The sequence below is a fragment of the Chinchilla lanigera genome, unplaced genomic scaffold (assembly GCF_000276665.1).
Source record: "Chinchilla lanigera isolate Chin_1 unplaced genomic scaffold, ChiLan1.0 scaffold00037, whole genome shotgun sequence".
Taxonomy (NCBI): Eukaryota; Metazoa; Chordata; class Mammalia; order Rodentia; family Chinchillidae; genus Chinchilla; species Chinchilla lanigera.
The window spans coordinates 17,799,110-17,809,940 of NW_004955438.1; positions in this window are offsets into that span (position 1 = coordinate 17,799,110).

Genomic DNA, 10,831 nt, shown 5'->3' on the forward strand with positions numbered 1-10,831 from the left:
TGCACTTCAGGCTGGGGAGCTGCAGCTTTCAAGGTGTCACAGCAGAATGCTGCAGAAGTGGGCGGTGGCTGCTGAGATCCAGCAGAAGAGGGAGGACAGAGGAACCCAGGCTACATCAGGCTCGCAGGTCCTTGGAGGTCCTTCTGGTGTGGGGGAGGTGCACATATCCTGCTGAATGCAGTGGGAAGGGGTGTGGAGATTGCAAACAGACCTCCTTGGTTGTCCTGTGCACCATAGCAAGCTGTGGTCAGGACAGAGCTGCATTTCTCTGGTCCTCCAAGTGGGGGCGCTGCCCTGCACCCTGCAGCAGTGGTTTGCAGGAAAGAGGCCCGGAAGGAGGGAGATTGGGCTGCTGTTAGGAGAGGGCGAGTGTGTGTGCAAATTGAGGTGTTGGCAGAGGCACGCTCCCCATGGCGTTGGCCACCCCCGAAGAGATAAACACCTTGCTGCATGGCTCTAAGGACCTGGTGGCTTTGAGTGGTCCCAGTCCTATTCAGCAGCTGGCCAGGGCTGACACTGCTGACTGTGCAGGCTTCCCATGCACACTCAGTCTCCACAGCCTTGGTCCCAGCTTAAAGGCAGGCGTGTCCTTTAGACTCAGTGGTGGCTCCTGCCCGGATTCTGATTAAATTAGCATTTCCTTCTGTTGTGAAAATCAGCCAAGGGCAGCTCTCTACTGGTTGTGGGCTTTGAGCACCAGTAACCCTTAGGCCACAGTGTTAAGTTCTGGGCCCTAATGCTGCCAACCAACACCAGTTAGCACCAGATGCTCTGTCCAGACTACTTGGAATAAGAATCCTGAGCAGATTTATAGGAACTTCCAAGCCTACATTAACTGCGAATTAAATCACAAGTAGATTTATAGGAACATGAGAGAAAGGATGTAATAAAACAGGACCTGTGCTGCAGCCCAGTGAGGACAGCACACAAGTGGGAGCCCTCACAGACCAACCCAAGAAGTGCAAAAGAATTGCTGCTTATATAGCAGCTGTAGGTCTGTGATTGGTCTATTTTCAAGCCTGCTGATTGGTCCAAATTTCAGCCTATGATTGGTCCAAATTCAAGCCACCAATTGGTCTAAGTTGATCTAAACTCAACCCTCTGATTGGTCCATATTCAATTCTATTGCTTAATTCAAATTCAAGTCCAGTGCAGTCAGAATGGAAGGGACTTGGTGTGCATGAGGGACATCTAGGACAGCTGCAGCTGTCATGGCAGTAGTTTGGCAGAATGTCTGGAGATGGAGCTATTTGATTGACAGCTGTCACATTCTGCCCCCCAAACAGACAGGCAGAACCTGGGGAATCTTCAGGAGAGCTAGCTGTGTTAGTTCAGCTCACCAGGGCATGGGAATGCTGGATCCCTCCCTGACCTCTCCCAAGTTAGAGGTGGTTTCCTTCCTGCTTTTTCAGAAAAGTGGCCCCCTCTGGGGAACAGCGGGAGGGGAGAAGAGGTCACGGCTGACAGCTGAGAGACACCTCCTGTCGGTGTGACCCTGAGAGCAGCCACAAGGTAACCTTAGGGGTTCTGGGGGACACTGAGACAAGCTGTCCCAGTCCCTCCTCAGGGGCCCATGAGGGAGAGAAGGGAAGTAAGGGGACAGGGTGTGGCAGCTGTCAGGTAAACCATGCCCCCTCAGCTGTCCTCGGGGAAAGGAAGCATCAAGTGTATCTCCTCTGTATCCCTTCCAGGATGGCATCACCAAGCCAGGCCCAGACAGGTAAGGTAGATTTTTTCCATAAGGATCGAGTGCAGCGAAGAGCTCCAGCCTCAGTGGATGCGTCTCGCCCTGTGCACAGGGGGTTTTGCTGAGTGCCTCAGGCATTTATGGCAGTGTTATACAGAAATGACTTTAACTTGAGGACTGTTCCTATCTCACCTGCCTGGTCTCCACTCCTGTCAGCCCAGGCCACCTGCTTAGGCCCCTTCCCTGGCCCTGGCAGGAATATGCAGTTGTGACTCATGCTCCAGAACACAGACTTGTGGCACAGATAAAACATAGTGACAGCAGTTGACATTTGTGTGGCACCAAGGAGACACCTGCTTTAAGTGCTTGATGGATAGAAACTCACGAGATGACTGCAGTGACTTGTGACTTGGGTATGGGCATGCCCACTTCACAGAGGAGGGAATGAGGCTCAGGAACAGGGTCCCAACCCATACCGAGTATAGGGGCTCAACTGTGTCCCCTTCAAATCCATGTGCTGAAGGATGTGGCCTTAGTCGGGAATAGGGTCCTTGCAGGTGTTATTAGTTAAGATGACGTCACTCTGGAGCAGGGTCAGTCCTGTATTAAGTCATTTCCCATCCAGCACAAAACACCTGACATCCACAACTGAAAGGAGAAGTTTACTTGGGCTCACGGTTTCAGAGGATGCAGTCTCTGTTGGTGGCTCCAAAGCAGAAACATCACGGCGGAAGTGTACCATGGCAGGAAACTGCTCAACTTATGGCAGCCAGGAAGCAGAGAGAGAAGGGAGGAGGAGCTAGAGAAAAGAACACAGCTTTTCAGGTCACACTCCCAGTGTGACCCACACTGTCTGGCCAGTCCCTACTTCCTAAGGCACACTCAGCCTTGAACTCATCCGTCAATGGGTTAATCCACTGATGAACAATGTTCCCATGATGCAGTCATCTTCCAAAAGCCCCACCTCCGAACACACAAGACTCTTGGGGGACCTCATATTTAAACTGTAGCAAGCCCCTAACCTCATACGACTGTGGTTCTTTTTAAAAGGTGAATTTGAATACAGAAATACACAATCACATATGCACACACACGTGTACAGAAGACACACACACATACAGAAGAGGCTCAAGGTGCGGCTTCTGCATCTGATGATGGCAGTGATTGCACAATACTCAGAGCTGGAGGAGGGGCCTGGACTGGATCCCCCTCACAGCTTCACAGGAACCCTGCGTGGAGCCCAAACTTCTGGCCTCCAGAATGTGAGACAAGACTCTGCTGCTGGCTACAGCCCCAGCTCGAGGTCCTTGGCGACAGCAGCCCACATGAGTGCATCCATCAGCAGCTGGAGGAGTTCAGACTGGAATCAGGGTGCCCTGTGCCCATGCCCCTCCGTGCTCCATGCTCTGCAGCCCCAGGGTGACTGTGGGGGACCAGGGGGACTGCGGGTGCTGGGGAGGTGGGCACAAGTCCTCCCTGAGACCGTGCTCTCCCGAGAAACAGAACCTGCTGCCTCCATCTTCTCCCGACCTTTACTTCCACCCTATTTACTGAGATATGCAGAGCTGGTTGTATTGAAACAGACGTCTCTTAGGTCATCTTATCGTCATAGCCATCCTCTGAGGCCAGTTGCGTTATGTCCTTTTTACAGATGAGAGGAATTCTGACTCTCAGACCGCAAGGTGAGCGCCAGTGCATGTCCACCTCACACAGTGGAGCTCACATCCAGCCCAGCCTTGTCTGCATCCCTGTACCATTTCAACCACTACGCTGGCCACTCTGCAGCCAGGACCTATGTGGTCACCACTTCCCAGGCTTGCCTAGGAGGTGTCTTGGAGGGCAGGGACTGGGTCTGGTTGGTTCAGGGCTGTCAAGACCTATGTGTGATTGAACAGACCCAGGCTCTGGGATTCCATGCGGTGGCAGGGAGAGCACCCACTGCCCAGCTGCTTCCCAGGGCCAGAGCATCCTGCCGAGGACTCCGGGGTTGGTGACTGTGACTCTCTTGGGCCATGTGCAGTTTCTGCTGTTCTGTGATGCTAGAGAAGTTGGCAGATGAGAACATGTCTGCTAAGCTCAGGTTTGGCAGAATCTGTTCCAAGGAGGAGGAGCTCGATATTGGGGAACTTGGGGAGATGCAGATTCAGCCTTTTGTAACAGTACCTGGAAGAGGGTTGGGTTAAAACATTAGACTCACAATTCCACCAGGGCCCCTGACACAGGGCTGAGTTCTTCTTGGTGGCACAGTGGCTGCCTGTGCTCCAGCTGAGCTTGGTTGATGCATCCCTCTCCAGGGAGCAGGTGCCCACAGTGCTGCTGTCTCTGGGAGCCCGACTTCTGCAGAGGTTGCACTCTGGGACTGCAGGTGCCAGGGAGGCGGGCACAAGTCCTTCCTGTGGCCACTGCCTTGTCTCTGCTGAGATTCTGTGGGTGCTCCCACTGTGGAGAAGCTGTCTTCTATGGACTTGGCCCTTTCACCAAAGGAGCTGGGGGACTTCCCCACCTATGTGTGGCCTCAGGCTGGGTCCTTCTCTTACTGATTGATCAATGATTGATTGATTGTGCTGGGGACTGAAATCAGGGCCTTATCACTGAACTACATCTCCAGCCTCTTTTTAATTTTAATTTTTTAGATTTTGAAATAGGGTCTCACTAAATTTCTAAAATGCCCAGGCTGGGCTCAAACTTGCAGTCTCCTGCCTCAGCTTCCCAAAGTACAGGGATTACAAACATGCACCACCATGCCAGGTGTGGGTCCTTTGCTCATATGTGATTGGAAACTTTTCTGCTCAGGGACTAGTGTAATGAGAACCTCTCTTACTACTTCCTTGTAGTAATGGGGCTAAGCCCTCTGGGCCTGCTCTTTCAGTCACCTGGCTGGAGGTCCTCCTGTTTATTGCACATGGGCCGATCTCAGAGAAGCAATGAATGCACTTGACCCAAGGTTTGTGTAGAACCCAGCACTCCAACTCCTGCTGAAAGTGATATCATATTCTACACATGAAGGAGGTTCATTTTCTAAGGAGACCTGCAGCTAGGCTGGGAGCAGGTGGCATGCTTTCACTGCCTGCCTGTCCCCATGTGGGCCACTGGTTCCCATTAGAAAGGCACCTCTGCTGGTGGCATCGCGGATCCAGCACCATGCAACACACTGATCACCTCTTCTGCAGCAAGCAGCTCCACCTTTTTAGCATCTCTGGTGTCAGCATCTGCTCCACTGGCTGCATCACACCCTGGTTGGACAGAATGCAAAGCACAGCCACGTCGCCTTGGTAATCCATCCATAGCACCTAGCAGGGCACATGTTGGTTGTGGGAACACCAGTGGTGCTGGGGACTCTGCAACTTGATAGGCACTTTCACCGTGGTGTTCTCATCCATGTGGGAGTCCTGCAGCACGGCACTGGAGACAGAGAAGGGCTTCTCCCAGAGACCTGAGGGGAGAGGCAAAGGAGCCCAGGACGTCTGTGGTGAAGAAGCCACCCAGCGCAGGGAACAGCCCAGAGTCCTGAGCCACAGTGAGTCGCTGCAGACCCTTCCGCCTCATGCAGTCCACGTACACCAGGGGACTGTCCATGGGAAGTGGTGCCTTGGGGCTCACCGAGGATTTAACATGAGAGGTAGCAGAGGACGTCATTTGCTGGTAAGTGAGCGGCATGGAAACACGGGAGGGGAAAACTGCTGGCTGTGACAGGAGGTTAATTATCTGGTCTGCATCCTTGAGCAGGACAGAGGAGAAGGGTCAACCTTGCATTCAAGCTGCGTCTCTTCTGCCATTGTCACAGGAGGGGTTGAGCTCAGGCTCCAACTGCAGAGAGCCAAGCATATCTAGAGGTGAGAGGTAAGAGATTTCCTGTTCATTTGACCCTGGTTTCACACTGAAGCAGGGGACAAGATTATTATTATTGTTATTTTTGTTTTGTTTTCTGGTACTGAGAATCGGACTCATGACCTCACGTTTTCTGGGCAGGTGGTGTGCCACTGAGCTAAATCCTCAGCCCCAGGAGACAAGGTTATTAAGTGACCGGGGGGAGCAGAGGGGGGGTCTGAGAAGGAACCTGTTAATTGGTGCCCTGCAAATGTAGAGATATGGCGATATTGTGGGTGGTGTGTGGTGACCAGTGGAGGGTCCTGTTCATAAATATCAGGTGAGATCAGCAGCCCTGCTGGGTCGTGCTCTCCAGTCACACCCAGCTGCAGGTGCAGATGCAAACCAGGTAGGTCGCTGGGTTAAAGTTAGTCTGCTGAAGGGCAGCAAGCCAGGGCAGAAGAGGTGCCTACAAGGGAGCAGTCAGCACATGGCTGCAGAACCCAGCTGTATGAGAAGGCAGAGGGAACAGGAGGAGAGGCACAGGCATGAGGCGGGAGGCAGGAAGACAGGGTTGGCATCTCCAAGGCAGAGCGTTAGTGTCAACGTGCAGGAGTGACTTACAGACCCCACCCACTCCAGCCCGAATGTTTCTGACTGTGAAGCCCACACTGCTGTTGTCCTTCCTGCTTCAGTGATTTCAATTTAAGAAGTAGGTATTTCTTAAATGTTCAGTGTGCATGGTAGCTCCACCTGGAAAACATGCGTGTGGTGATGAACTGACATGGACGATTGATTAGTCTGAGAATGTTTCCCAGTTTTGTTCTCTGTCTGTTCCAGCTGAGATCTGGAAGTCACTCAAGCCCTGTTTCTCAAGGTTTTCACAGGCTGTTGTGGCCACAGACAGACCTGGAGGTCCCTAAAACACAGGTGCCTCCATCATCTATTACTTGGAGAAGTCCTTGAACTGACTCCCAAGGTCCTGCGCAGATTCCCGTGCTTTCTTCAGTGTCCCTCTCCCTTGCTTGAAAACCAAATAAATACCAGCTGCCCAGAGAAGTTCTTGACCTCAGAGCCCAGAGAATCTTGAATTCTGCTAGGGAGTTTTGATCCTTCTGGAGCCCTAAAAATCGTACCACTTGTCTCTTTCATTTAAACCTTTGTCATCCACTCATTTGGGAGATTGTGGGCTTGATTAGTCCTCGATAACTAAGTGACAATATCAACCTGACAGAGGTGTTCCTGCCCACCACTTTTGAGCACATGATGTATGAAGAAGTATGTTCTCTGACTGAGCACGACCTGTGCTCACCTCTGCGCATGGCAGCAGGTCTTTCCCCTGTGTGACTAGGTTTCCCCAGTAAAATTCCCTGCCTCCTGTGCTCAGAAAGACATTGTTTGGAGCTATCCCTGGTGCTGTCCTTGCGTGCTGCAATGATAAGCCTCTCCCCACTACTTTGCTTCCTGGTTGTGCTCTTAGGCTGTGCAATTGCCGAGGAGTGGGCCTACTGTGTTTCATCACGTGGGCACATCCTCCTCAGCCCTGGCAGAGGCGGCTAAGGCAGGGGAACACCCCTCTGCCCGCTACAGGACTGGGGTTGTCACGATGGTTCAGCAGCAGTGCTTTAGGTTTCCAAAGTACACTCCTGTGTCCCTACCTCATCTCCACATGCTTTGCCTGGCACTAGACTCCATGCTCAATTCAAAGAGCTGGAATAGTGGCCCAAAAGTGACTTTACAAAGTCACCAAATAGTAAACTTCTGAATTGGAGCACAGGCCCACAGGCTCCACTGGGAGCTGCTTCCCCAACACCACTCTTTCTCATGAATTCATTCCATTGCAGTGTGACAGGGTCCGGAGGTTGGGAGAGGCCAACGTTATCTGAGTGTCTGCCCCGCAGCACCTGTGCAGCACCCCAGTCTGCAACGACTTTCAAGAAGTTGGAGAGGTGGGCAGAGCAGGACTCCCTGGGGTCATCCCTACCCAAGAGGAGGAATGTGATGGTCACAAAGGGCTTCCCCAAGGCTGCTGCTGGAGGACTGATCCCTTCCCATATGAACTTGACCTGCCCAAGACAGCTGCTTGGCTTTCTCCACTAACTCTGTTCTTGCTCCATCAAATAGCCCTGCCATTATCAGGCTCTCAGAACAAAGACCCAGTGGCCACCTCTAATACCTGGCTGGCCTTCTGTCCACCCCATCCCCTTTCAGCCATCGACATGACCGGGAGGGTCTTCCTTGGATACCTCATCCCCACCTGCGGGGATCCTCACCAGCTCTTCTGTCTTTTCCTCGGACCAGGGCTCAGATCCCTTCCCTGTGAAGGGCCAGGGGGCTTTGCAGACCACAGTCTCTGTTGCCACCGCTATTCTGCCCTGTGCACCAGGAAGCAGTGGCCAATAGCACATACATGTATGGGTGGGCAGAGCTGTGTTCCAGCAAAACTCCATGGACAAGGAAACCGAGTTTCATGGAATTTTCAGTTGTTGCAAAATATTGTTTATCAATTGATATTTTAAACCATGTATCTATCTTCTATTTACAACTTGTGTTCTACATTTATATTTGTACTTTCTGTATTTGTTATCTTACATTCTTAGTTCAGGGGCACTGGGCCACAATTGGGTATGTGTGTGTGTGCGTGTGCGTGTGCGTGTGTGTGTGTGTGTGTGTGTGTGTGTGAAATGCTGGAGACTGACCCAGGGCTTCCACATAGAGCTACATCCCCAGCCTTTTATTTACTTTTTATTTTTGAGACAAGGTCTTGTTAAGAGGCAAAGTTGCCTTGGCTTGAATTTGAAATCCTTCTGTCTCCTTGCCTGGCTACTGAGCCGTGTTTGACCCATAAGCTGTCCTTTGCTGACCCTGACCAAGAGCCATGCAGCGGGTCCTAAACAGCCTTTCTGCCCTGTTTTCCACTTAGCAGTTGGACAGATCCTGGGACCACCCCACTCACCTGCTCAGCACCTTCCCCGACATGGCTTCAGAGATCTCCCCCGACCCAGCAGACTTCCGGTGTCACATACTTCTCTGTGGCTTTAACCACTCTGAAAGTCACTCGGGCAGGTGTCATTTCAACTGGTTGATTCTTGTACTGAATAAACTTGATAAAAGTATTGTTTCTATATTCCATATTATCTTATAAAAATTAATGAAAATAATGAAATTATTATGAAAAATTATGAAAATAGAATAAATAATAAAATAATGAATAATGAAAAATTAATCACAAGTTTCAGTTGTTCTGTATTTCAGTAGTATGGACTGGTAAGTGGCTAAATGAGATTACCCAGAATTCCCGCTGGCATGAGGCTGCCAATTGCACCCTGATCCCGAGCCGGAAGATGTGGGCTTCAGCCTGATGCTGCCCTGAGAATCCGGGTGGGGGAGGCTCGCAGGGTCTGGGTGCAGCTGCCCACTGTGCAGCAGGGACACGGGGCACAGGCACACGTAGGACCCTCCTAGCCCTAGCATTTCTCACATCTGGGGAGGGCAACCGTCTCTCCCAGCATGCTGGGACCTCCCTGGCTTTAGCACTGAAGTCCCAAGACTCAGTCTGGGGCAGAGCCAGAACACTTGTCCTCCCTCTGCAGTCTCCAGTGTCGCTGTCGTCCCTGTGTTACTCACGGTCCAGTCAGTCCTGCAGTGGCTCTGAGTGACTGAGCGCGAGGGTGGCTTGTCAAACCCAGGCGCACTGGAAAAGGCCTTGGAGCATCACTCACTGTCTGCCCGCTCAGGTGATCACTAACAGAGAGACCCATGGGCGTGGGGGAGTTTACAGAGGTAGCCACCTCGCCTCCTCCCCAGATCCCACCCCCTAGCACACCGATGTGTGAAGAAGCATGATCTCCAGCAGAGGCTGGACACGGGGTATGAGCACAGCTCTCACAGGTTGATAAGTCTCTCCACTGGGTGACAGAGCAGGTCCGAGTGGGGCCTGATGGGCGGGCTGGGGTCCACAGCACAGCGACCCCAGGGCAGGGGCTCTGGCCTCACTTCTGCCTTTCTCCTCTGTCCATCTCGCCCACCTTGGCATGCTCTCCTCATCCCAGTTGACACAGGGGACACCGCAGCCTGAGAAGCTGCCAGCTGGCATCCTGCCGTGCTCAGAACAGCGGCTGGTGGCAGTAAGGGCAGTGTTGTGAGAATCACGCAGTCATTTTATTGTAAGTGCTTTGTACGCAATTCTGTTGTTAAACTTCAGGGGTTGCAATCCCTTTAGAGTCTCTGAAAAGATCTGGACTCTCCCTGAAAGATGAATGAGATCTGACAATTGAGGGACACTCTTGAACCTCATGATGGCCATGCAGCCCCTGTGTGCTAGGGCCACGGTTTCCTCCCTGAGGAGATGCCAGCCCACGCAGCAGGGAGGTGGGAATGGGTCTCGGACCCCACCCAGGCCACCCATTTGAGGGCTCAGGAGGAGGGATGTGGGCCGTCGGCCTGGGCACTGGGCTCAGCCACCAACTGGGTCCAGCCCTGAGTGCAGCCAGACCTCACGTCTGCAGCCATCTGGATCACCACAGGCTTCTTCCGCGCTCTCTGGGTGTCCAAGCTGAGAGGACACAGTCACTGTCACACCCACCCCTCCACATCAGCATGAGCCAGGCTGGAGAAGGAGCTCCTGGAAGCATAGGCGCACAGGCTCCCAGACACCACAGCCCGCTGGGCAGGCCTGAGTGAGGTTAGTAGGAGAAGCTGCCGGACCCGGAAGTCCAGGGTGCTGGGGAGATGGAGGTTGGACCACCGACCTCTGTCCCCGGAGTGGATTAATCAGACACCAGGTGAGCTGGGATGGCAGCACAGGGCTCGGAGCTGCTGTGATGAGTGTCCTTGTGGACATCAGGGAGGCAGGAGATGCCACTCCTCATGGCCTCCTGGCCTTGACAACCTGGTGAGTCCTGGCAGCCCTGGAAGAGCCCACCCTTAGTGGGGTCTGTGGAGAAGGGACAGGGTCATCGGAGCCTGGCTCTGATGCATGTCCTGGGAATGGCTGTCAGAGGGCTCCAGTTCCAGCTCCTTGTCTGCCCTGGGTTGCAGAGCAGCCATCAGTAAGTTACTTTCTCTCTGGATCTGCTTCCCCATCTGTAAATTAAAGTAGTTTGTGCAGTTGCAATTGAACCATCACAACCAGACCACTCATGTGACAACAATGCAAGTCCCATAATACCTGGCTGTCAGTTGCCTGGGGACCCTGACTTCTGACTGCCACTGCCTTGCATAGGATCAGAGGGGTCGAGGTATGCTAGGCACTCAATAAATATTTGACGGAGATATGGGTGAACCTGTGTGTCCCACCTCAGGACAACTCCTGTAGACCTCTTGATAGCTCCAGGA